This window comes from Bombina bombina, chromosome 8, assembly GCF_027579735.1.
Source record: "Bombina bombina isolate aBomBom1 chromosome 8, aBomBom1.pri, whole genome shotgun sequence".
NCBI lineage: Eukaryota > Metazoa > Chordata > Amphibia > Anura > Bombinatoridae > Bombina > Bombina bombina.
This window is the reverse complement of record NC_069506.1, coordinates 187,525,958-187,550,034: the sequence shown is the minus strand read 5'-3', so window position 1 is coordinate 187,550,034 and position 24,077 is coordinate 187,525,958. Positions and strand designations below refer to the sequence as shown.

Genomic DNA, 24,077 nt, shown 5'->3' with positions numbered 1-24,077 from the left:
TGCTGCTGTAGCTGACAGTGATAAAGCAGCCATGTGCAGAAGTCATTGGCTTCAGACCTTGGACAGAGGTTCCTTACTTGTTTTGTTTGACCTTTAATAAAATGGCAGGGCGCTTTTACATCAGCTACTGACAAAAATAAATGGTGATCCCTTTGGAGAACAATCTCATTATTTTGCTTTGTTTAAAGAACCCTTTAGTATTTTCAGGGATCACTGGCCTGTGCTTGTTTACTCATTGGGACTAATAGGTGTCAACGTTTATTACTTTCTGTCGTTTTCCTCTAAAATACTAGCGAACAGACAATAGGAAGATTACATGTTACTGCTAGTCATTATCCAACAACTGTTGTTTCTGAGTAAACACTTTGTTTAAACTAAAGCCTAGGGGCTCAATACAACCCTCTCCTGCTTTTCATTCCTCTCTTCTCTGCCTACACCCGTCTTCACTTCAAATGGCCCATTCCTATATTCTGTTTGGATCCCATGCATACAGAACTGTCAGTTACAGTGTGACACACTATTGCAGGTTTGTTCTCAATATCACAGAATGGCTCACTAATCTCTTTGCAAAATAAGTCAAATTATGCAAATCTCTTCCTACGTGATTACCCAAACTCTGAAATATGCAGCAAGTTTTAATTTGTCACATCTGATCTAACATGTAATGTGGTGGATCTGTCACTTTAAAAGCACAACAATGTTTAATAATCTGACAAATAATAGATTGTATAAACTGTCAGATGCTATATACAAAATGACTATATTTTATCCAAAATAAAATTAAGTTAATTTGCAAAAATAGATTAAAAAAAATAATAATAACTCAGTAATATCTTTAATATATTTCAATTTTCATGGTTAAACTTCAATTTATTAGGGTTAAAAGTATGAATTAATACTGTTTTAAAACAAAAATATTGCTAACACAATGTTATTAATATTACTTAACATTCTAAAAAAACATATTTCAGATACTCTTGGGTGATATTATATATTCCAAAAACAAGATATCTAAAAACAAAAAAAATAATAATTACTTCCATTAAGACTATAGAATTGAAATCAAAAAGGAGATGAACCATTTTGAAAACCATACATTTGTTTTTAGGTCAGATTATTTTACATCACTAATATGCAAATTAAATACCACTATGAAATATTTTTCACAATTTAAAGGTCTGTGTATATATTTGTGGGTCTGGTGACCATGTAGGTAGATTTGTGGCACATAAAAAAGAAATAAATATCTTGCTTAGAAATCTAGATTTATTTTTATCTTTGACCTGGCCAGGCTGATCTACCATGCACAAAGGTTACTAATAATATCAATTTAAAATGAATGTACTTAACTTAATAAAGTGTTATATAAATTATGGCAAAGTTTAGTCCAGTTTACTCATGATTACAAATTTTTTAAAAAATACAGTAATTTTCTCTATGACTACTCCCCAAAATGACTGCATAAATATAATAATTACTCAGGGTTTTATTCAGTCAGTATGTGTGAGTTTGCAAAGGCGTGTGAGAGAGTACAATTTAGTGCGCAAAAATGAATGAATGTGCAAATGTATGTGTGTAAAAATAAGTGTGTGTACAAAGGTATGTGATACTCTGCGTATACTGTATATATATAATAATAATTTAAAAAAAAATAATCTATCGAACAGATCCACCCAGGTATTTTGCCCAGTGGCCTGGGTGTTATTATCCGGGTGAAATTAACGAGAGAAAAGAGGCGTGGATCCCAGACACGTCATCAGAAAAAAAAGAGACATTTTTTGAGTGCCTAAAGTATGTTTCGCCTCCTGCTGGGAATTTTACCTCGCGTGTGGCAGCTAAGCAGCAAAGAGCTTCAGCGGGATCAGGTTAAGCAAAGACATCCTCAGGCAGGAGTTTGGAGGGAGGTCATTTTTAATAAGAATCCTAATATAAGAAGCAGAAGAAGGTGCAGTGAGTCAGCCTATGCTTCTTCACCTAGCTGTTCCCTTTACTTTCCCTTATACACACCAGCAGAAGCCAGTGGAAAGAGTCTGCTGAGATCCACTCCCCACCAGCCAGCAAGAATGAATTTTCTCTTCCTGCTGTGGAGGCAGCTTCTTTCTCCAAACATTGGCAGCAAGGTGTCCTGAAGACAGAGAAGATCTGGGTATATTTGCAGTTATTAATTTTAAAATCTCAGTTTCTTGGAGTGAAAAACAAAACATAACAAAACAAAAAAAAAACAATTTGCAACTTTCTTTCCTGATCACGTTTGCCTTGGAAGTTGAAGAAGTAACTCTCGGCTGGAGTACGGTAAGTACGCATATTACTGTACTAATTCGGTAGTTTGCATATTTCACGCGTGGGATTTATGTGTTTTATCAAATCAATTTTAAATCAACACTCACTTTCAGTATTTATCTTAGTGGCAAATCTTTCAAAAAAATAGTAAAGGCAAACTTTGTATGATTATTTTTATTAAATGATTTATATATGGAAAGGAGGGAAACGTACGTGCATTGCTATATCCGTTTAATATTTAGATTGCAAGTCCTAGGAGTCTGCAATATCATATCACCTGTCCAGCTTGTTTTCCTATTCATTATTGTCCTATATTGCTAAGCTGCATTTTATCCCAAATTCGTATATGGTGTAAAAAAAAGGCTTCGTATATTGTGCACGCGCTTCTGCATTCCACTGCCAACATTTGTAATGTGGTTTGTTTAGTTCATCTATCTTTCTAGTCTTGAAGTAAGAAATACTTATGAAAGAATGATATTTTTGTACTTCCCAGGTATATATATATATATAGATGTGTATTCCATTAGATAAAATCACCAAAAACAAATACAAATATTTACAACCTAATTTATGCATTAGATTTGTAGAAAATATGATATACTGTACCCAAATAACCAAGTTTAAACTCCAATGATAAATTCAGTACAATTCAGTTGGAGGAATGTTTGCATTATTACAAATTCAGTAGAAGTCATATGGGTGAATGGGTTAACATACTGTGCTTATCCTGTTCATTTTTTAATGTAAATACTTGACTATTAATTTAAAATCTTCTAAAACATTTCCATATCAGGCAATACAATGTTAATTCGTTTTAAGTATTAAATGTTTATTATCAACATTTATCTACAATAAATATTCATTTTTTTAAAAGGTTTATTAGCCTTGTCCTAGCATCAAAGCTTGCTAGCCTGTGTCTATTCTAATACATATTATTATGTAAACAGAGTTGTAAGAGGTTATGTGAGGCAAAAGAGAACAGTATTGTAGTCAATGAAATATCAGTTGGAACATATGCTGCTTAGTGTACAATGGATAGTCAGTTTTTCACCAAAAGTATCACACTTTGAAGGAAAGACCATTTGTATAGATTTGTGGTTATGAAAAGTAGGAGATATACAAGCGTGAAAAAAGTTGACAGGATGATAAAGCGTTCCCAATGATCACTTCCCTAAGGTGCTAATCTTGTTGACAGCCCAAACCATTGTACAAATAAAAATGTAGTGTAAAGATATATAGTGGATTGCCAAATTATAGTTCATGCACTCAGCTTTAATTTACGGTTTCATTTAGGAAGATCATCTAATTTATTTATGAATTGAGCAGTAGCTGTGATAGGCACTAGAGCGCTAATCAGATATTCTTGATATATAATAAAGTATCTGCACGTTTAACCTTTGGCTGTCAGAGTGGGATGCCATTGCTGAGCTTTACAGCACATTTCATTGCAATTCTTACAGCCCAATTTGCACCATGTTGCATTACATTGCTTTACAGCACCATTTGCATTATATTACTTAGCAGTGCTTTACAGCTCTCTTTGCACCACATTGTGAGGCTGTGCTTTATAACACATTGTATAACAAAGCTTTAGCAGCCTACATTGGCAACCAGAGGTTAATTATTTTCTCTTTATCGGTTTCCTGTGCCATATGGTAAATGGGGGGTTAAGAAATGTCTGACAAACCAGTGTGTTTGTATATAGATATAGGAAGAAGATTCAAGAATTAAAGGGACATAAAACTGTAAAACAATGTTGTGATGTGTTAGATCATTTTATTATTGCTCACATATAACTGTGCTTCTCCCATGCACACTGGTTAAACATATCGTTTTTAAAGTCTGCAGCAGCGAAGTACTACGAGAATGTAAGTAGCTGAACACATCTGCTGAGCCAATGACAAGAAGCATATGTTTTGCCACCAATCAGCAGCTAGCTTCCAGTAGTTCATTGCTGCTTCTGAACCTACCTAGTTATGCTTTTAAAAAAGGATATCAATAGAACAAAGTCAGTTTAATAATATAAGTAAATTACAAGGATCTTAAAATTCATTCTTTCTAAACCATGACAATTTATTTTTGACTTTCATGAATCTTTTTAAATTGTAGGAGCTGTTTTTGCAGCCAAGCCTTGTTACTCATGGCTTTACCATATGATCTTTCGTGAGGATCTGAATACAGAAGTAAGCAGCGGCTCATGCCCTTCAGATATTTTCTTAGCCAAATTGATTCTTGTACAAGACCTCTACTCTAAGATCTGGATTTGCAGAGATCTTAGTGGGGGGGATCTTTTACAGGAATCAATTTATCCGAAGGGCATGAGCTGTTGCTTACTTCCGCATTTGGATCCTCACGAAGATCTGAATGCGCATCCTACTCTATAATATTCTACACAGCGAATGCTTGCTCAGTGCAGAAGCTTATTTATATGCTTTTCAAAAGGGTGTGTACCTGAACTGCATAAAAATACTAGAAAAATATATATTTTAGATTAATTTACACATTTATTTGTATGCAGATTATTGTATAATGCAGTGCTTATATACTGTGCATATATACATTACATTAATGTCAGATTTTTCAATTTACTTCTATTATCAGATTTGCTTTATTCTCTTGCAGTCCTTTATTGAAGGAACAGTAATGCACTACTGGGAGCTATCCGAATACATTGGGTGAACCAATGGCAATGCATGTATGTGTAGTCACCAATCAGTATCTAGCTCCTACAGCGCATTGCTGCTCCATAGACTACCTTGGTATGCTTTTCTACCAAGGATATGAAGAGAATGAAGCAAATGAGAGATAGTCAGTCGGAACGTTGCATAAAAATGCATGCTCTAGCTGAATCACAAAAGAAAATGTTTGGCCTCGATGTCCCTTTAAAATGTCACTAAAGGGCCTCCTGTTAAATGTATGTATTTCTTTGCACTTATGCCAGATAGATTTTCTCTTCTTGTTATGCTATTATGAAGGGTTTCATGCTCTGTGTACTGTGAATGTATACATTAGTTCCAAACAGTACTACTCTGTACATCTGCTTACAGCCTTCACGCTACATCGTCTGTAGGAAAAGAATGAGATACTTGCACATGGCAAACAACACAATGTATGGAATTTTCTTTTGTAGTTTTAGTTTTTATAACACTTAGATGATTTACAGTGTGAGGACATAATTGCTCTTTCATATGTGTAACAGTCATTCACATCATGTACATTCAATATTTAATTTACTGTGCAGAAATGAATTGGGAATCATTTTATAAAAATCTTTACATTATTTGCTCTGGTAAAGGGACAGTAAACACGTTTAGATTATAATAAAAAAAATGCTTAATTATTATGCATAGCAAAACAACTTTGCAATATACTTTAATTATTTATTTATTTATTCCCTTTTTCCTAAAATGTGTGGATTTTCCGGTCTTCAAAACTGAAAGAGCAAGTGGCAGGCTTCAGAAGGCTAACCCTGCAACATATCTCTCCCAAGTTGCAGTTGAACCTTGCTGCTGAAGTCTAGATGGGCTCTTCCAGATTTTCTGCTGAAGTCTAGATGGGCTCTTCCAGATAAGGAGAGCACTGTGTGGTGTTTGAAAAACAATTGTAGTCAGCAAGGTGTAATTTGTAAGTTAGTTACCCTGCAAGTTTTATGTGTTTTACCCTCACAAAGGGGCTAAACCATTAGCTAAAGTACAACTTGAGAGCCACAGAGTACTGCTGGCTGTGAGTAGAAAGACCTGCTGGCTCAGTCAGTGAGTGGCTGGCAGTTTCTGCTCGGGACCGGCAAATCTCTGCGGCTCCTGAGCAAACGGGTTAAACACATAGACTTGCAGGGTACCCAGTTTTCGAATAACATGCTCTAACGAATTAGGTCATATACATTTTCACTATATGTCTATTTAAATTAAGACTCAACCATGGAGGATTTTTTCTGCACTTTGATCTTATAAGTAGTATTCCTCTTCAAGCAGTAATTATGTACTGATGGAGATGGTAAGACATTAGGGGAGATCCTACGTGTGTTTTTAGCTACAGAAATACTGGTACACTAATGTACCTTTTCCCCAACAAATATTGGCCTTAGAACAAGCCAAAATAATGGTGCATACCTAGCTAAACCAATGCACATTTGTTTATAAAGAAGTAAAATTCAGATATATTTATGAGCAATAACCCAGATGATTATATTGATATACTGTACCCAAAAAGACTGCACGTCGCTGAGCTGTACTGTATACAAAGAGGCTTTAAAGAACAAACGTTTTACTGCACTATCATTAATTTTAACATAACATCCAATAAAAATATTGTCATGTTGATTGTAAAATGTTCTGTGTTTTTCCTTTTCAGGGTTTGATTTGGATACCTTTGTGACAGCCTTTACTTTTCAGTTTATTAATAACTTTTTATTTACTTTAAAGGGACATATTAGTGCAAAAAGAACATGCAATAATATACTGAAGCAGTTTATTATTGCACTGTTCCTTGCATATAACTATGTATTAAACCTTTTCAAAGGCATTAAACGCACAGTTAAAGTCAGCTTCAGACCAGCAATGTAATACTTGGACCTAGCTAAACACTACTGGTGAACCAATGACAAGAGGCAAATGTTTGTACCTACCAGCTAGCAGCCAGTAGTGTGCAGTGATGCTTCTGAAACGATACCAAGAGAACAAAGAATATTAAAAAGTCTCTTCAAATGGCATGTTCTATCTAAAGTATTAACATTTAATTTTGACTTTCATATCGTTTTAATATAATGCGTATTCAATTGTATGTGAAACAACTTAGTTTGCTTTTATATTTGACCTTTATGGTAGTTTGTACTCCAATAGAACTGTGTAAATTGTCACCAGCCAGTGAGCAATTTGTCCTCAGGGATAAACGTGTATTTCCTATTGGTTTCAAAATCAGGTGCACACCGTACTTTAAGTGTTTGCACTACTAATGCTTTATTTGCTTCTCCATAGTCTGTGGCTGCTGTTAAAGTAACTGTTGCATACAGTGGGAGCTATGACAGTGGCGGTATTGCATGTGTTGTAATACATGTCAGTTTGGTCAATAAGCTGTGGCAGCAGCTGAAATGATTAAGTTGTGTGAGTCATGAAATTAGTTCTGAATGATGCATGTTCTGTTGCAGCATTTGAAATGAGTGTTGCATGAGTCAAGAGTGCTGTTGAATGGCGTGCGAGTCATGAGAGCTGTTAATGTGTATATTTTGCATAAGCTCTAGCAGCCATTCCATTTTGTATTCAGCAGGATATGGAGTTTGTTATATGAGCTTTACTTTAGTTTTCCAATGTGTCTATGGTGAATGAAACACGTTGTTGTGTTTGTCGCACTTCTGCTGATAGTGGTTCTAGTGCATACACTGTGGAACCAGATGTGACCATAAAGATTGAGCTATAGCATTTGTTGTGGTTTTGTTGCATTTGCTTTGTAAGGAGCTATATTCACTTTTATGTTAATGGCCAGAAACTCTAAGTCATAGCTTAATTGTGTTATATGTGCTGTGAGATCTGTGTATGTGGTTATGGGCAGATATTTTGAATGTGTTTATTATAGAGCTTGTGCAGGAAATGCAGGAAAGATATGATAAAGGGTTTAGAACAAGGCTTGACAAGTTCATCAAGTTAATTAGAGAAAAAAAGGAAGAGATACACTCATGTATTAGCCTGAGGAAACAGCCACATAACGTCTGTCGGCTGAGAAACGCGTTGCTTTTAAATAAAGAAAAATTGTTTTTTTGGACATCATTACTTTGGTCCTAGTTTTGCGAGCTTTTTCTGTGGAGCAGAAGTGGAGTCAGCTGGGCGGCTGTGAAGTCCCAGTTCACTTATATTGCACCTGGAGGTGCTTTTCTTTTTGTAAGTGTGTTTTATCTATCTTACAAATATGTCTTATCATACAGTACTAGGCTATGTTGGTCCATTCTATCTTACCAGAAACAGAGCTGGAGAATAACACTGTGGATATCCTTTGGTTTGGATCAGAGCCTGTTATCGTACAGTGAGCTGCCCCACTAGCACCATAGGGTGCATCACGCTTGTGAGTACCTGTTCATTTTGCTATATCTTGCCCTTGTGCTGGTGATATTAGGCCATTGTGGTGCCTCTGTGTTTTCTCTTTCACAAAGTTCATCAAGTTACAACTCCTACAATTTTAACACTGACTTGTTTTTTTCTTTTTTTTTCTTACAAAAATTCTTGATTGGTCCCTAAAATATTTAACTGTCTTCTCAATAATCCTTTCTCCTAAAGGCACAGTAAAGGTTTTAATGCATCATGTGTCCTCCACTCCTGGTTGGCTTCACTGGCTGTTTTTCTGCTGAAAATTGTCAATGCATTTTGACTCCTGAATAGGACTTTAACTATGAATAACAACATGTTATCATTAAATAACCATATAGCTTTGTTGTATGTGTTTATGACTGAAGAGTTTTTGAGATGGGACAGAGACTGAATGATTTGGTTATGGTACAGTAACTGTTGCTGCTATTCTGCTGCACAAGCTTTTACATATTTATGGTGCACAAGCTTTTACCATGATTATGGCGCAGGAGCTCTTGCCATAGCTACGGTGCATTGTTGTCGTGTATGAGCAGGCAATCGAGTAATTGCAGAAACTGGTCCTAGGATTATAGCACATAGGTTTATGAGATGGTTATGAAACAGAAAATACATGACAATCACTAATGAGTGTGGCTGCTGATGAGGTCATTGGGGCTGACTGAGACCAACCAGGGAGCCTGGGCTAAAATTAGGTAAGGACCCCCACTGCTTGCCCACCCTGCCCCTTTTGCCTTTCCCTTACCCTACTGACCCCGGGGCCCCCACTCTTTAGGAGCAGACCAGGGCCCCTAGAGCAACAGATCCCATCATTATACTGGCACAAAGCCCCACTCCAGGGCCAAAGCCCCCACTCCACCCACCTTAATTACTTAGTTACAGCTAGCGCAGCTTTCAAGCTCTAGCTAACCCCGGCTCACACCCACTAGTGAAGCTGTCAGCTGTTCTAGTTAATCTTTTGACAGGGTATAGCTATGCGCACTCACTGTGTGTCTTCCCATTCTCAGTTCTAAAACTGTCTATGACTGTGAGCAGAGGCAGCACACCATGAGAAGCTTCAGTATGACTGGGGGGGGGGGGCGCAAAGGGTGACACAGCATACCACTAGTTGGTCCCCCTATGTGTCAGGTCCTCGGTCTAGGACCTATATGTCCGACCTCTGTCTGCTCCTTATATTATCCTTCAATAACTATGGGAACCCAACATTTTTATGGTTCAGAAGTGGCCACTGTTGTTCTGGTGCAGCTAATTAATAGTTATGGTGCAAGAGTTGCTAATTTTAGTTCTAATGTTGAATATGCCCTATGGTTATTGTACAGGAGCTCTTTATGAGGTTGTGGGGTAGTAACTCTGTGATACAGTTGTAATTTATGTGGTTCTGAGTCAGGAATCTAGTTAAAATGCAGAATATACTCATTTGGGTCTGGTACATGAACTGTAGGTGTGGTTGTGGGGCACAGAATTGTTTAATAGTATATGCTTTATGATTTGTGTAGATGCCGTTGGGCCATTGAGTTACATCAGGTGTAAATGTTGTTGCTTTACAGGAGATGCTGAAGTAAAATTGTTGGAGCTTACATGGTTTGTCAAGCATTGGTAGGTGTTTTGTATATAGTCAGTTAGGCGCTTGACAAATCATGGCACCCAGCAAACCATAGCTTCTAAAATGTTATGACTTCTATGTTTTTAATTATTCTACATAACAGCTTCACAGTAGTACAGTTTAAAACTTTTGAATGGCTAAATCTGGTTAAAATTTTGACGTACACTACAAGCCCTGAAAATAAAGTAATTTGCTTCACTGCTTTTTTAGTTATATTATGATGTGAAAAAATAGTTTCTTATGGGGCAGTATAAAGATTTTAAACAGTTCCACAGCCAAAACTACCTTCATGAAAACTAGCATGACAGTATGGCTCTTGTACTATTCTATTCTTAGCATTATTTAGTCATCGTCTGTTTAGTAGATCCAGATAAATAAAGCCTGAAAATCATTGATTTCCCTTTCTGTCATCAGGCCATATAGCCAATCCGAGGCCACACTGGTAGCCCCATTAAAACTAAGATTTTGTTTTCTATCATGCACATGGAAAAGCAACCGCTAAAAATGTGTGTTTTGTAAAAGCTTGTTTTTATTTTGTTTTATTTTACACAAAACACTGTAGAACATTTTGAATAGAAGGAGGGAGCGCCTAAAAAAGGCTAAAGTATCTACATATGCTAAAATATCAAAGTTAAAAATTAATTTATTACAAACTTAACATACGGTAGGGTACCCTATACATAATTCAGAATGACAGATAAAAACTATTCAAAACAATTATGATCAATTGATTAGGGGTAGGTCAATTCCTTAAGACAAGTTTCATAAAATTTGTGAGGAAATAATATAGCTGTGTATAAAAATAAGTGTCCAAAAAAATAATAAAAAATAAATAAATATATATACTGTGTGTATATATATGTGTCCAAAGTGAATATAAGTGTCCTTGATGAGTGTCCTCTGTGAATATCCAATGTGTCCAAATGGAGACTCCTAGTGTGGTGAATCCTAATTAGGTTGTATCCAGTGTTCCCAAAAAATTAATAAAAACAAAAATAAAAATAAAAGCGAAAAATAAAAAAAATGAAATTAAATTTTTTTAAAATATAGAACCAAAAAGTGAAGCTCCAAATATCCAATATAATTGATACCCTTTTTTCAGACTCGAGCAGTGACTGTCTATATCGATGCGTTTCGGCCCCAAACTGGGCCTTTTTCAATATGTCAACTGCTAGTAGTGTTAAGACTTAAATAGCCTTTATTGGCCAATCACAATCTAGATTTTTCCCGCATTGAAAATGCCCTTGTGTATATCATTGATTTCTGTCATTGCCCTAAATCAAAATGGTCACTCTTATGGCCATTTTTAGGTCACTTCCGGGCTCGAAAATGCCCTTATGTATATCATTGATTTCAGTCATTGCCCTTAATCAAAATGGTGACTCTTATTGCCATTATTAGGTTACTTCCGGCCTTGAAAATACCCTTATATATATCATTGATTTCGATCATTGCCCTTAGTCAAAATTGTGACTTAGTGCTATTATAAGGTCACTTCTGCTCTAGAAAATGCCCTTATGTATATAATTGATTTTGATCATTGCCCTTAGTCAAAATGGTGACTATTAGTATCATTTATTAAGTCACTTCTGGTCTTAGTGATATTCAAAGAAGCCATTTCACTTTTAAAATAAATATCCCAAATCTTAAGTTTACACTAACTTTTGTTGTATATTAACCTAAAACAGAATACCCTTAGGTGTATCAGAGGATCCGGATGGTTAATTTGTAATCGTTCACGGAACTTACTAAACTACCAGTAGTGAGAATTACGTCACTTCCGGATGATGCGTCACCTTTTTTTTGGATTCTGCGTCACTTCCGGCAAAAATATGTCATTGTAGCCGGTTTGCAATATAGAATTCTGGGAAATGTAGTTTATGTCTCTATGGGCTAGAAAAGATATAATTTTGGGCTCTCCAATATAAAAACCAATGTGGTAGTTTGTGTAAAAGTTAATAGTCTGCTCGAGTCTTAAGGTCCAAATCTCCAATAACGTATAAAAATGATAAAAATATATAAAATGCCTAAAGTTACAATCATACATATACCATCAAAAATGGAACAAACATTCAGAATATTAAAAGATCACTAATTTATACTTAAGATCTTCTATAATCAACATCAAATGTAGAAGTTATAAAATTATTAGTATTAAGTGTTAACAGCCCTCACATACAAAATCTCTATAAACAAACTGTATAAAAATATTATGTAAAAGCATAGTCTGTATAACAGTTATGGGTTATATATAAAAAAGATAGCATTTCATAAAAGATACTGGCATTTGATAACAATTATAAAAAATATTTTAAAACCAATAAAATGTATATTAAGAACAATAGAATATTAAAAAGGGGTTTATAAGAGAATGTGTATTAAAAATATATTTATAATTATATTTATAATTATAAAACAGGAGGGGGGATTTTCAATACATAGAGGCTGATTAGTTAAAAATATAGGCTTAATTGAAAAGCTGAAAAACTTCAATCAGCATTGAGATCCTGTGGATAATTGCAATCTATATAAAAAAATCAATTTAGCCTCAGCTTGTAGCAATCTTTTGCCATAGTCTCCCCCTCTCCATTGTTTTGGTACTTTACAAATAGCCATATATTTGAGACTTGTGTTTTTGTCTCCATGTTTATCTTGAAAATGTTTATATAATGGGACATCGTCTCTATTGTGTTTAATGGCTAATAGGTGCGCTCTGATTCTGTCTTTGACTCTACATGTGGTCTGTCCAACGTATTGGAGACCACAACCACACTTAGTCAGATAAATCACCCCTTTAGCTTGGCAACGGATAACATAATTTATCTTAAAAATCTCTTTACTATTATTAGATCTGAATGTATCACTTTTAACCCCATGTTGGCACGCCTTAGACCATCCACAGGGGATTAGTCTCTCCCCCTTGATGTTAGTCTCTAACAATTTCTTTCCTGTTTTTAGTAAGCTGGGTGCCAGCATTGTTTTAAGGTTTTCAGATTTCCGATAAATAAATCTAGGGGCATTAATTTAATTTCACTGTAGAACATTTTGAAACATTATTTTTTAGATGGATCTGAGAAGAATGTTCTTTTAAGGAAACTTTTATGATATCTTTTTAAAAACACAAAAAAGGAAGTTAATTAAATGGATAGAAAGGTCAATATCGAAATGTGCATTTCAGTTTTGAATAGAAACATTTTGCAATATACTTCCATTACAGGGCAGACCACACAAAATACAAAATAAAAAGCACAAATGGAAACAATAATAGCCTAACAGGGATGAAAAGCTTAAATAATTGCAAACAACCGGTGTTGCAGTATATGGTGTGGCATAAAATTGTCGAGCTCTAACATTTTAAGTCCGCTAAGTGTACCACGCCAAAAGAGTCAGTGTATATAGGGAGTGAAAAACAAAAACTAAATACTATAAAGTCACCAGAAGTTTGTCAAATAAGAGTTCATATGAAGGATGTAAAATATGTCGACTGGGCAGTTCTTCTTATAAAGGGATCCAAAATCCTCAAAGGAAACACTGAAAAGAGAAGAAAAGAAGGCGTACCTCCGACTCAAATGTAGCGTATAAATTTATTGGATAAAAACCCCTATGACAGACAGAAACTCACAGGCTATAAGTGCAATATAAGCATATAACCAATCCGATGTATCCGCCAGAGGTACCGTGTCAGCATAGGAGAGACGCACCCGATCTCACAGATGTCATCAGCTGGGAACAGCTCAGTTCTCTGTGGCGTGCACAACAACGGATACTGATGCCCGATTTGCAGGTCCACCCGAAAGTTCAAAAGACCCGCCCGGCAGTAAAAAGTAAGGAAGCCGGTAAGGACTGAGGACTTGTGACCCTTACCGGCTTCCTTATTTTTTGCTGCCGGGCGGGTCTTTTGAACTTTCGGGTGCACCGCGAATCGGGCATCAGTATCCGTTGTTGTGCACGCCACAGAGAACTGAGCTGTTCCCAGCTGGTGACATCTGTGAGATCGGGTGCGTCTCTCCTATGCTGATACGGTACACAGTACCTCTGGCGGATCCATCGTATTGGTTATATGCTTATTTTGCACTTATATCCTGTGAGTGTATGTCTGTCATAGGGGTTTTTATCCAATAAATTTATACTCTACATTTAAGTTGGAGGTGCGCCTTCTTTTCTTCTCTTTTCAATATACTTACATTAGCAAAAATGCTTCTAGTAAAGGTTATAACTGTTTTTCAACAGCATACATACATATGCTGTGAGTGCCTGTGCACCAGCATTTAAGCACCACACCTTCTGAGAGAGTTGGCAATGGCTTGTATGACACAAATTAAGTCTTCCCTGATGCAATACACAACACCATCAGCTCTCTAAGCAGGCAAAGTAAGTGAAAGCTGGTGCAAGGCCTTTACAGCATATGTGCATATGCTGCTGAAAAACAGTAATATCTTTCAGTAAAAACGTTTTTGCTAATGAAAATATATTGCGAAAATGCTTCTACTTAAAACTGAAATGCACCCATGCACATTTCAACGTTGACAGGTTCTTTAAATAATTAAATGACAGAAACGTATAATAAAGTCAAAGATGTAAGTTCTTACGCAGAAGTGAGCACAGCATTCTTTATCAATCTCTTAAATTTGAAGCCTAAATTCTTTGGAGTGGAAAGTTTGTTGTAAAGAGGCAGTAAATTCAAAATTAAACTCTTGTTTGTGATTCATATAGAGCATACAATTATAACTAACTATCCAATTTACTTGTATTATTAAAGGGACAGTATACACCAATTTTCATATAACTGCATGTAATATACACTACTATAAAGAACAAATATTCACAGATACTGATATTAAAATCCAGTATAAAACTTTTTAAAAACTTACTTAGATGCTCCCAGTTCAGCACTGTTGATGATATTAGGCTGTGACACTCACTGAAAGGGACTGGGGAACAAGCAGAAACTCCCCTTTCCCTACATATGAGAAGACCCATTACACAACTAGGAGTCTGTATACATCTGTATACATCTAAACCTTTGGGGCTTGGTTAGGAGTCTGAAAATCAGCACAATGTTATTTAAAAATAAGCAAAACTATACATTGTTACAAAAAAACTCCCAGATGATAAATAGATCATCTACAAAACATTTATGCAAAAAAAAAAAAAAATCTAGTGTACAATGTCCCTTTAAATTTGCCTTGATCATTTGGTATCAACAGCATCTCTCCAAGGGTTATCTGGTGTCATTGTAGACTCGGGACTCTGCTAAATCACAAACAATTTTATGTCATATAGCAAAACAATTATATGTCCACACAGCACCTTCTCAAAGTTTAAAATCCATCTTTATTGGACATATATTTATATACTTAAAGTGAATGTCAATTTCATGGTAAAGTGCCCAGTTTTTTAAAAAAAACTATTAAAAACAGGGGCACTTTCATTTATGAAAGTTTATATTGCACCGGATTTTACAAATACTTACCTTCTCCTGAAACGCCGGATCGCCGATCCCACGCCTGCAGGTCCTCTGTTCTTCGTTAGCAATGACAAAACCGGCTTTCTCTAATCACAGCTTCCCCCCCCAGGAGCGTTAATCTGGTGAGGCCACACTGTGATTGGAGGAAGCCGTTTTTGTCATTACTGTGTAAGTATAGCAGGAAGAAGCAGATGGGGGCATCGGCGATCCAGCATTTCCGGAGAAGAAGGTAAGTATTTGTAAAATCCGGTGCAATGTAAACTTTCATGAATGAAAGTGCCCCTGTTTTTATTAGTTTTTTTAAAAACTGGGCACGTTATCATGAACATTGACATTCACTTTAAACGGTTTTAAGTCTGTATCCAATAAAGATGGATTTTTAAAGTTTAAAGGTTCTGTAGACATATGATTGTTTTGTTGAAAAGCATATTCAGGAGCTCCAGTGCATTACTGTAAGCTAGCTAGTGATTGGTGATATTCCTCTTGTCATTGATTCATTTGATTATGTGTTCAGCTAGCTCCCTGTAGTGCACTGTCACTCCTGAGCCTACCAAGGTTTACTTTTCATCAAAGGATAGCAAGAGAAAGAAGCAAATTTAATCACAGACGTACATTGGAAAGTTGTTAAATATCACATGCCCTTATGACAACTTAAGTTTGAGTTTATTGTCCCTTTAAGTTTCATATAAATGTTGTCAACAGCCTGGTTTAGTAATAAATATCTTTAAAAAAAAATAGGACTCTGCCATTCACGTCTGTTAACATGACTGTTTTCCTTTTGATCAAGCTCTCATGTTGTTGATTGAGGTCATGTAAGAGTGATCCAGAACAGGTTAACACGAGTCAGTTGTTGGAGTATGTATTTTGGCAGTAAAGGAAGGAAGAGCATTGTGTAATGCAGTCTGCAAGCTTTACGCTGTTACACATACCACAGATCTTTTTCTGCTAATCATCTTGTGCAGAAGGATATTATGCTTCTAATCATAAACATCTCTAACCTCTCTGCCAACGATGGCCACATAACATTAATGTTAAATGCATTGCAGACGTCTTACAACGAAGGAGTTAAACCGTTCTTATATTATATGTTCTATGTGTTAAAGGGGCATTAAAATCATAGTTAGACATTCGTGATTTAGATAGAGCATACCATTTTAAACAGCTTTCTAATTTACTTCTATTATTTAATTTGCTTCCTTCTCTTGTTATCCTTTGCTTAAAGGTTAATTTAGGTTAGCTCAGGAGCAGCAAATAACCTAGGTTCTAGCTGCTTATTGGTGGCTGCATATATATACCGACTGTCATTGACTCACTCATGTGTTCAGTTAGAAACCAGTAGTAAATTGCTGCTCCTTCATCAAATGATACCAAGGGAATGAGGCAAATTTACTAATAGAAGTAAACTGGAAAGTCAGTAGATAGTTTGCCAAAAGACAGAGGTCCAACGTTATTTAAAATTGTATGGTCTACCTCAGTCATGAAAGAACATTTTGGGGTTTCATATCCCTTTTAAGCCTTTTTTTTTTTTTCATTTAGTTCTTTACGGGTTTACTTTATTATTTCATTATCACGGCTTCAGATAAACAGAATCAGTCAGTAGTGTACTGTGTTATGCTTGGTTTGCCACTGTTGGTTATCCAGATCTGCAAATGAAAAGACAAAGATACACAGATTGGAGCTATGACTCTCAATACAGGGGCTGTCCTGCTGTACCCAAGTGTGCATGCTTTCATGGCAGCCACACGTATAATGTGCATGCTTTCATGGCAGCCACGTGCCTCTATGTCTACACCTCTTAATTGTTATACTGCAGCACCCTTGTCAGCACTCACAATTGGCAATATTCTTCTTCTCACCACTAATAGCAATAGACCATTCAGTAGTCTGTAAATAGCTAAGGAGAGTGGAACTAATTTTGTATAATTGATGTATGGTAGAGCTAGGGACTATTTTTTGCTGTAAAACGTTTTTAATTCTTATTTCATGCAGGCAAACCTAATGCCAAAATAATATATTTTCATAATAGAACATATTGAAATGTTGTGTTCTTTTAACCCCCTTGAGGCCAGCGAGGTCTGCTGGCTGTTTTGTTTTTAAGCAATATGTTGCTGCCCTTTCAGCTAGCAGTAAGAAATATCTATCCACTCTGTCTTGTTAGTGTCTCTTTTATTTGGCTTGTCAAAAAAAACATTCTTTTGCTACTAGCAGCTGGTACATCTTTTTCATCCGTTTGGTTTGCTTGTCTCTTCTTTCATCAAAGGGAATAGGCCAAACTATTGAGCTGTATTAAATAAACACAAGCCAAACCTATCTAGTCAAAAGAGAAAAGACTTGTAGCCTAAATGTAAAGGTAACTCTAGCAGTGCTTTATCTGTAGATTACATTACTGAAGGGCTTATGATGAGATGCTATGTTACCTGATCTATTGTACAATCATATTATTTTTTTATTTTCTATTGGTCTTGTTTTTGTTGCAAAAGTTGGTCTCTCAAGTTTGAACATCAAAGGATAAAAGTGTGCAAAGTGCATTTTCTCTCTTCCTTGCTACATAGCAAAGTATTTTTTCTCCTGTCTTTATTTCATTCTGGTTCCCCTCAAGTTTGAATAGCAGGAGGAAAGACGATCTCTCTCCTGTAAGAGAGTTATTAAGTTTTCATGTGAAAGATGAAACACCCTCTATTTTACTCTTTGGTGATAGCAGAATAGGAGAGCGAGAAAAAAAAAATTCTATTCATTCTAAACCTTAGTTTGATGTTGGTGGGACAGCCTGGAGATACAGTGCTGCAGGCTTATCTCCCTAAATATCTATATGAGAAGAGCCCGGGCTTCTTTCTATCTGTTAATTCCAAAGGGGATATGTTCTTTTAGTGTTATCGTTCTCAGCAAGCTTTGAAGCAATTTATTATCCAACATAGTTAAGGAGACGACAAACACACTTGTTTCTTAAAAGCTGGATGGAATGTATCCCAAAGAATACCTCTGGAACAGGGGCAGAAGAGACCCCTATTAAAGAATCAAGAAAGCTGGAAGACAAGGTAGTGTTTGTCTAGTGATACATTGCTTTTGTTGTGAGTCGTTTTTAGAATGTTTGGTGTGTGGGTGTATATATATATCTTTAAATATCATGCTGTATTTGCTCTAGTGTTATGTAAAGAAGGGCAGCCTAAACTATACCTGAGGGCCACCTCTGGCCCCTCCAAGGGTTTTTAATTGGTCTTCAGCAGATAACAGACAACTGGTTTTATTTTGATGGGTTATCTTTACTGTATTTGTGAGTGTAATGCAAAGAAGCCAATCCTATCATTAGTGACCAGCCCTCCATACAAATAAATGTTTGTCACCCTGATCTAAAGTGCCACACAAAGTGTTAACCAGATCTTTGTCAAACTACTATATTTCTAGATGTGACATTTAACAAAGTATAGTTATTTAGTTCCGGTTGTAATTAATTAACCATATAAACAAATTCTGCACCTCAGAAACACAATGGGCAGCTTTATGTTACCAATGTGTGATATAACATTTCTAAATTAATTCTCTGATGTTGTGTTTTTTTTTTTTTTTGCCCAGTTACAAGTCTGAAGTTTATTGTTCAGCTGCTAATGGTCGGTTTCTTTGTAAATGTAAAGCAGCTGTGAAGAGATGAGAGAGACATGGGCATACATGTCTCCTGCAGAGGGGATTGAGTTTCTGGGACTTTTTGTCCCATATTAACAAAGCAAAGGTACCCATAGAGTCTGGAACAAGACAGGCATTCGATTCAATGGGATACTGCTTATGGGTGCCAAGTCTGCGCAGTCTATGCATGGCCTGTGGTTATCTTTTTTTTTTCTGTTAAAGGGCTGTGGCTGGGTTACAGCAATTAATTAATCAGCATGTCTTTACATTTAGGAACGCTTGATCCCTGTGAAAATTGAACTGTATGGAATTTTATCTTAGACAAAAGCAGTATTAGCCAGTTCATGAGCACACATGCAACATGAAATTAAATTATCCTTCTTTTCCGACATACTTATGCTCTAACCCAACTAAGAATCTACATTGTGTGCATTTTTTTTTCATTTTTTATTACTGGGACATAATTATTTTCTTTGTTCTATATTCTCTCTTCTTTCATATAAAAAGGTTTCATAGCCAACACGTTTTTTTGCTGTGTGACTCTAGAAATTATTTTTATAAAATTAGCTTAGTCCCTGGGTGTCTTCTACTATGTAAATAACAAATAAAGCAAAAAAGATCTATATGTGTGGACTGTGTGTGTATATACTGTGTGTATATGTATATATATATATATATATATATATATATATATGTGTGTATGTGTATATATATATATATATATATATATATATATATATATATATATATATATATATATATATATATATATATATAGAGAGAGATATTCATGTACCGCGTTTTAAGCATAAATTAAACAATGTATGATGACAATATATTCACAATCGTATAGAACCTGTTTATTTTTACAAATATTTGAACCTTCTTACACCCATCCCCTACAGCCAAAATTCTTTATGACACATTCAAACAGGTGATGTGATAGACTCCTGTCTCAACTCCTAGGTTAAGAAGCAGTGGTATGGTGGGTTTGAGTTTATAATGTAATTCATACCTGTGTGTCTTTGTTAAAATAAAGAGAAATGTTAAGCAGACATGAAAGTCAAAGTTAAAGGGACACTGAACCCAATTTTTTTCTTTCATGATTCAGATAGAGCATGTAATTGTAAGCAACTTTCTAATTTACTTCTATTATCAATTTTTCTTCATTCTCTTGCAATCTTTATTTGAAAAGAAGGCATCTCAGCTAAGAAGCCAGCAAATTGTGGGTTCAAAACCATGGACAGCACTTGTTTAAAGGTGCTGTCCAATCAGCAAGGACAACCCAGGTTGTTCACCTAAAATGGGCCGGCATCTAAACTTACATTCTTGCTTTTCAAATAAACATACCAAGAAAATGAAGACAATTTGATAATAGGAGTAAATTAGAAAGTTGCTTAAAATTGCATGCTCTATCTGAATCACAAAATATTTTTTTTGGCTACAATGTCCCTTTAAGCTTTCTTGGTTCAGATGTTGTTCAAGAGACTTTTTAAGTTTACCTCTGTTATCAAATTAGATTTCTTGTTTTGGTATCCTTTGCCGAAATTCATACCTTGGCAATCTCAGGAGCATGAATTAGTGGCTACACGCATAAGCATTTTGTCATTGGCTGACCAGATATGTGCAGCTAGCTCCCAGCAATGCAATAATATAATGCATTTTTTTTTGCACTTGTATGTCTCTTTAAAGCTTAAAAATGTATCTGGCTGGGAAGAAGATAATGCTCAATACATTAAATATATTATGGATATTTACTTTATATTTTCAAATGATTATCAAATTCAAAGCTAGAACCTGTGGCTCACCCAGCAACATTGAGGCAAAACAATAAATAAACTGGATGTGGTCAGGCTAGTTTTGCTAATTTAACATTGTTCTAGTTAAGTTTTAAATTAATCTCTTGTGCTTCTAAATTTTCGTTGCCTGTTTCTGTTAAGTAGTATTTGTAAATACGGAAGAGACGACACTGAAAGACGTCAGGCACTAAAATTATTAGAACAAGACAAATCAGCTTAAACAAATCTTGGATTAACTAGAGGCTGGAGTAAATATAAAGTACAAACAGATATTTTAGTGATGACAGTGATTGTAGTTTCATCATAAAGTCTGCAGGTATTATTGCTTTGTATGTTTAGGGTCTGGTTTCTAAAATTAAGAAATAAGATAAAACCTGCGCTCTATCCCTAAACTTATATGAAAAGGGGTTATTAGTACCATAGTTTAATCAACAGATTATGCTCACCTGACTGCGTCAAGGCAAACCTCATAGGTGAAACCTACTCTAATGCATTTCAATATTTCATGCATTTTAAACTCATGTACACTTTGCAACCATACCTGTCTCTGCAACCTGTATCGAACATTTCCAAGAAGGACACTGCTGGACTTCTTAAAACCACTACCATAGAGGCTGCCGAGTAATACTTGCTCTAAAATAAGTAAATATCTTCTTCTTCCCTTCCTTCTTCTTTAACTCCCTGCTCAAGGCAGTGATAGAGACAGCATACCGCGTACAGGGAAGCAGATCAGAGCAGTTTGTAGGTTAAATAACTGTTGCATGTGTTCCGGACAGTCAAGGGTTTTAAATCGCAACACAAGGACTGCTTGGACAATGATTTACCCCTTCATTACCCCACCAAACCTGTATGTTGAAGGCAACCAAGAGCCTAAATATGTTTTGTTAATGGATAACAAAGATTAAATTATTGTTGTGTGTTTAGCTCTGTCAACCAAGGGGTTAAGTTACAATTATATTTGTGTGTGTGCATGCGCACACCACAGACGCCAAATAATATATCCAGCTCATACATTTCTGGACTGGCTTGTTGAACCTTGTTTTAATTTTGTACAATCCAGAACACTCGCTTATTTAGAGGACTATAAATCTATATAGTAATTTGTAAATATTATATATTGTCTTCTATTCTTAAAATACCAGAATAATTATAATTTTTTTACATTTTACAATGCAGGTTTTTTTCTTTCTCATTTTTTGCTGACTTCTTGTTCTTAGGTCTTTTCATCTGAACATTACTGTCATTGGCGATCGCCTTCTGGTTGAATGTTGCAGGTTCTCCAGCACAGTTTTTATTTACTCTTTTATTTTTAAAATGTCATTGTGGGTCTGCGAAAAGTGTATCATTTAATGTCCATTTTTGTATATATTACTGTATATTCTGTCTAAATAATTGTGGCCACTTTACAAATAGTATGGTATTTTGTGGTTTATTCTTAAATATAAACTGGCTCCATTTTCATGAAGATAAACCTTTTTATGCTTTGTTTATATATGGCGACAAGTAAAAAACTCAACAACAAAATGTGCAAATATAAATAATAAAATTCTATATTTTTAATAAACAAAGTTGTAAAAAATAGTGTTTTTTTCTTCTAAACTCTGTTGTAAAAAGAAGGGGTTATACATAAATATATAAAAAGCCCTTTGGATATATGTATATAACTTCTCATGAGCACATAGTGGGTCCCATGGGCCTCTACTTAAAGGGACAGTCTACTGCAGAATTTGTATTGTTTAAAAATATAGATAATCCATTTATTACCCATTCCCCAGTTTTGCATAACCAACACAGGTTATATTAATATATTTTTTGCCTCTGCGATTACATTGAATCTAAGCCACTGCAGACTGCCCCCTTCTTGCAGTTCTTTTGACAGACTTGCATTTTAGCTAATCAGTGCTGACTTATAAATAACTCCAAAAGAGTGAACACAATGTTATCTATATGGCACACATGAACTAGCGCTGTCTAGCTGTGAAAAACTGTCAATATGATTTGAGATAAGAGGTGGCATTCAAGTGCTTAGAAATTAGCATTTGAGCCTGCCTAGGTTTAGCTTTCAACAAAGAATACCAAGAGAACAAAGAAAATTTGGTGCTAAAGTAAATTTGGAAAAAAAAAAACATTAAAAAATTCCCTGTCGTAATCATGAAAGATTTTTTTAATTTTGATTAGACTGTCCCTTTAAATAAATGCACATTTTAACATGCCAGGTGATCACTTTTACCATAGTAATCACCTGGCTATAAAAACCTCTATAGGGGCTTTAATTTAAAGAGGGGCTTCTAAATGTTAAAACAAGGGTATCTAGGCCTTTTTGATGACCTTTTATAAGTACCTAAAGACCCCCAGCCTGTGGAGAAGTGTAGTGAGTTTTGATTTTTTTTTACATAGTTATGCTTTAACATTATACCCGCAAGACACCCACCATTTAAAAGAGCAGGTGATTATGTGTTGGGGTTTCTAGGACTTAAGGAAGCTGAGATTGAGGGGTTTAAATACTCCCCCCCCCACCCCAACAGCTTCCTGTAGTCCTATGGAGCTGCCTTTTCACTTCCTGGTTTTCAGGGAGTGGTGACATCACTAGCACCCCGGGATTCCCCTGGTGATGCAGGTCCATTGGACCAACAGGGATTTAGGGGCAGGGTGGCCACAATAAGCGCCAAAAGCCCCCTGAGTAACGACACGCAGTTGTCATCTGCACTTTACTCCTTGTGTAGATGACCAAGCAGAGTAAAGGGGTTAAACACACAGCACTGCTGGGTCACTAGTGCTAAAATAATACATAACAAATTAGATCATGTAGTTTTTGCACTATAATATCAGGACAAAAAAGTAAAAGAAAACAAAAAATACAGATACAGCATGTCATTGTAAACAACTTTCTAATTTATGTCTATTATAAAACTTGCTTTGCCTACGTACATTTACTCTTCAATGCAGGATATCAAGAGAACAAAGAACATGTGGTGATAGAAGTAAATAGTTGTTTAAAATTATTATTATTATTTGAATCATGAAAGTTTAATTTTGACTTTACCATCCCTTTAAGATTTCTACCCACCATTTAATTATTTGACTACCAGAAAGACCTGCAGTTTTTTTTGCAATGCAATTGTTTTTATCCCTCTCTGACAGCTAAAGAGTTAATTCTCAGTCCAGCAGAAAATATGTGAGTTCACCCATTTGCACTATTATGTACATAAATGGATTTAAATGTATTTGTTGCCACGATG

At 35.5% G+C, this 24,077-nt stretch overlaps 1 protein-coding gene across 1 annotated transcript in view; it reads left to right on the top strand.

The window, feature by feature from the left end:
• Positions 1-1,793: 1,793 nt before the first annotated feature.
• Positions 1,794-24,077, top strand: part of LOC128638674 (uncharacterized) — a 460,443-nt gene continuing 438,159 nt past the window's right edge. Inside the window, exon 1 of the mRNA XM_053690788.1 lies at positions 1,794-2,292. The gene's annotated coding sequence lies outside the window, so the exon portion shown is untranslated. The remainder of the gene's footprint in view (positions 2,293-24,077) is intronic.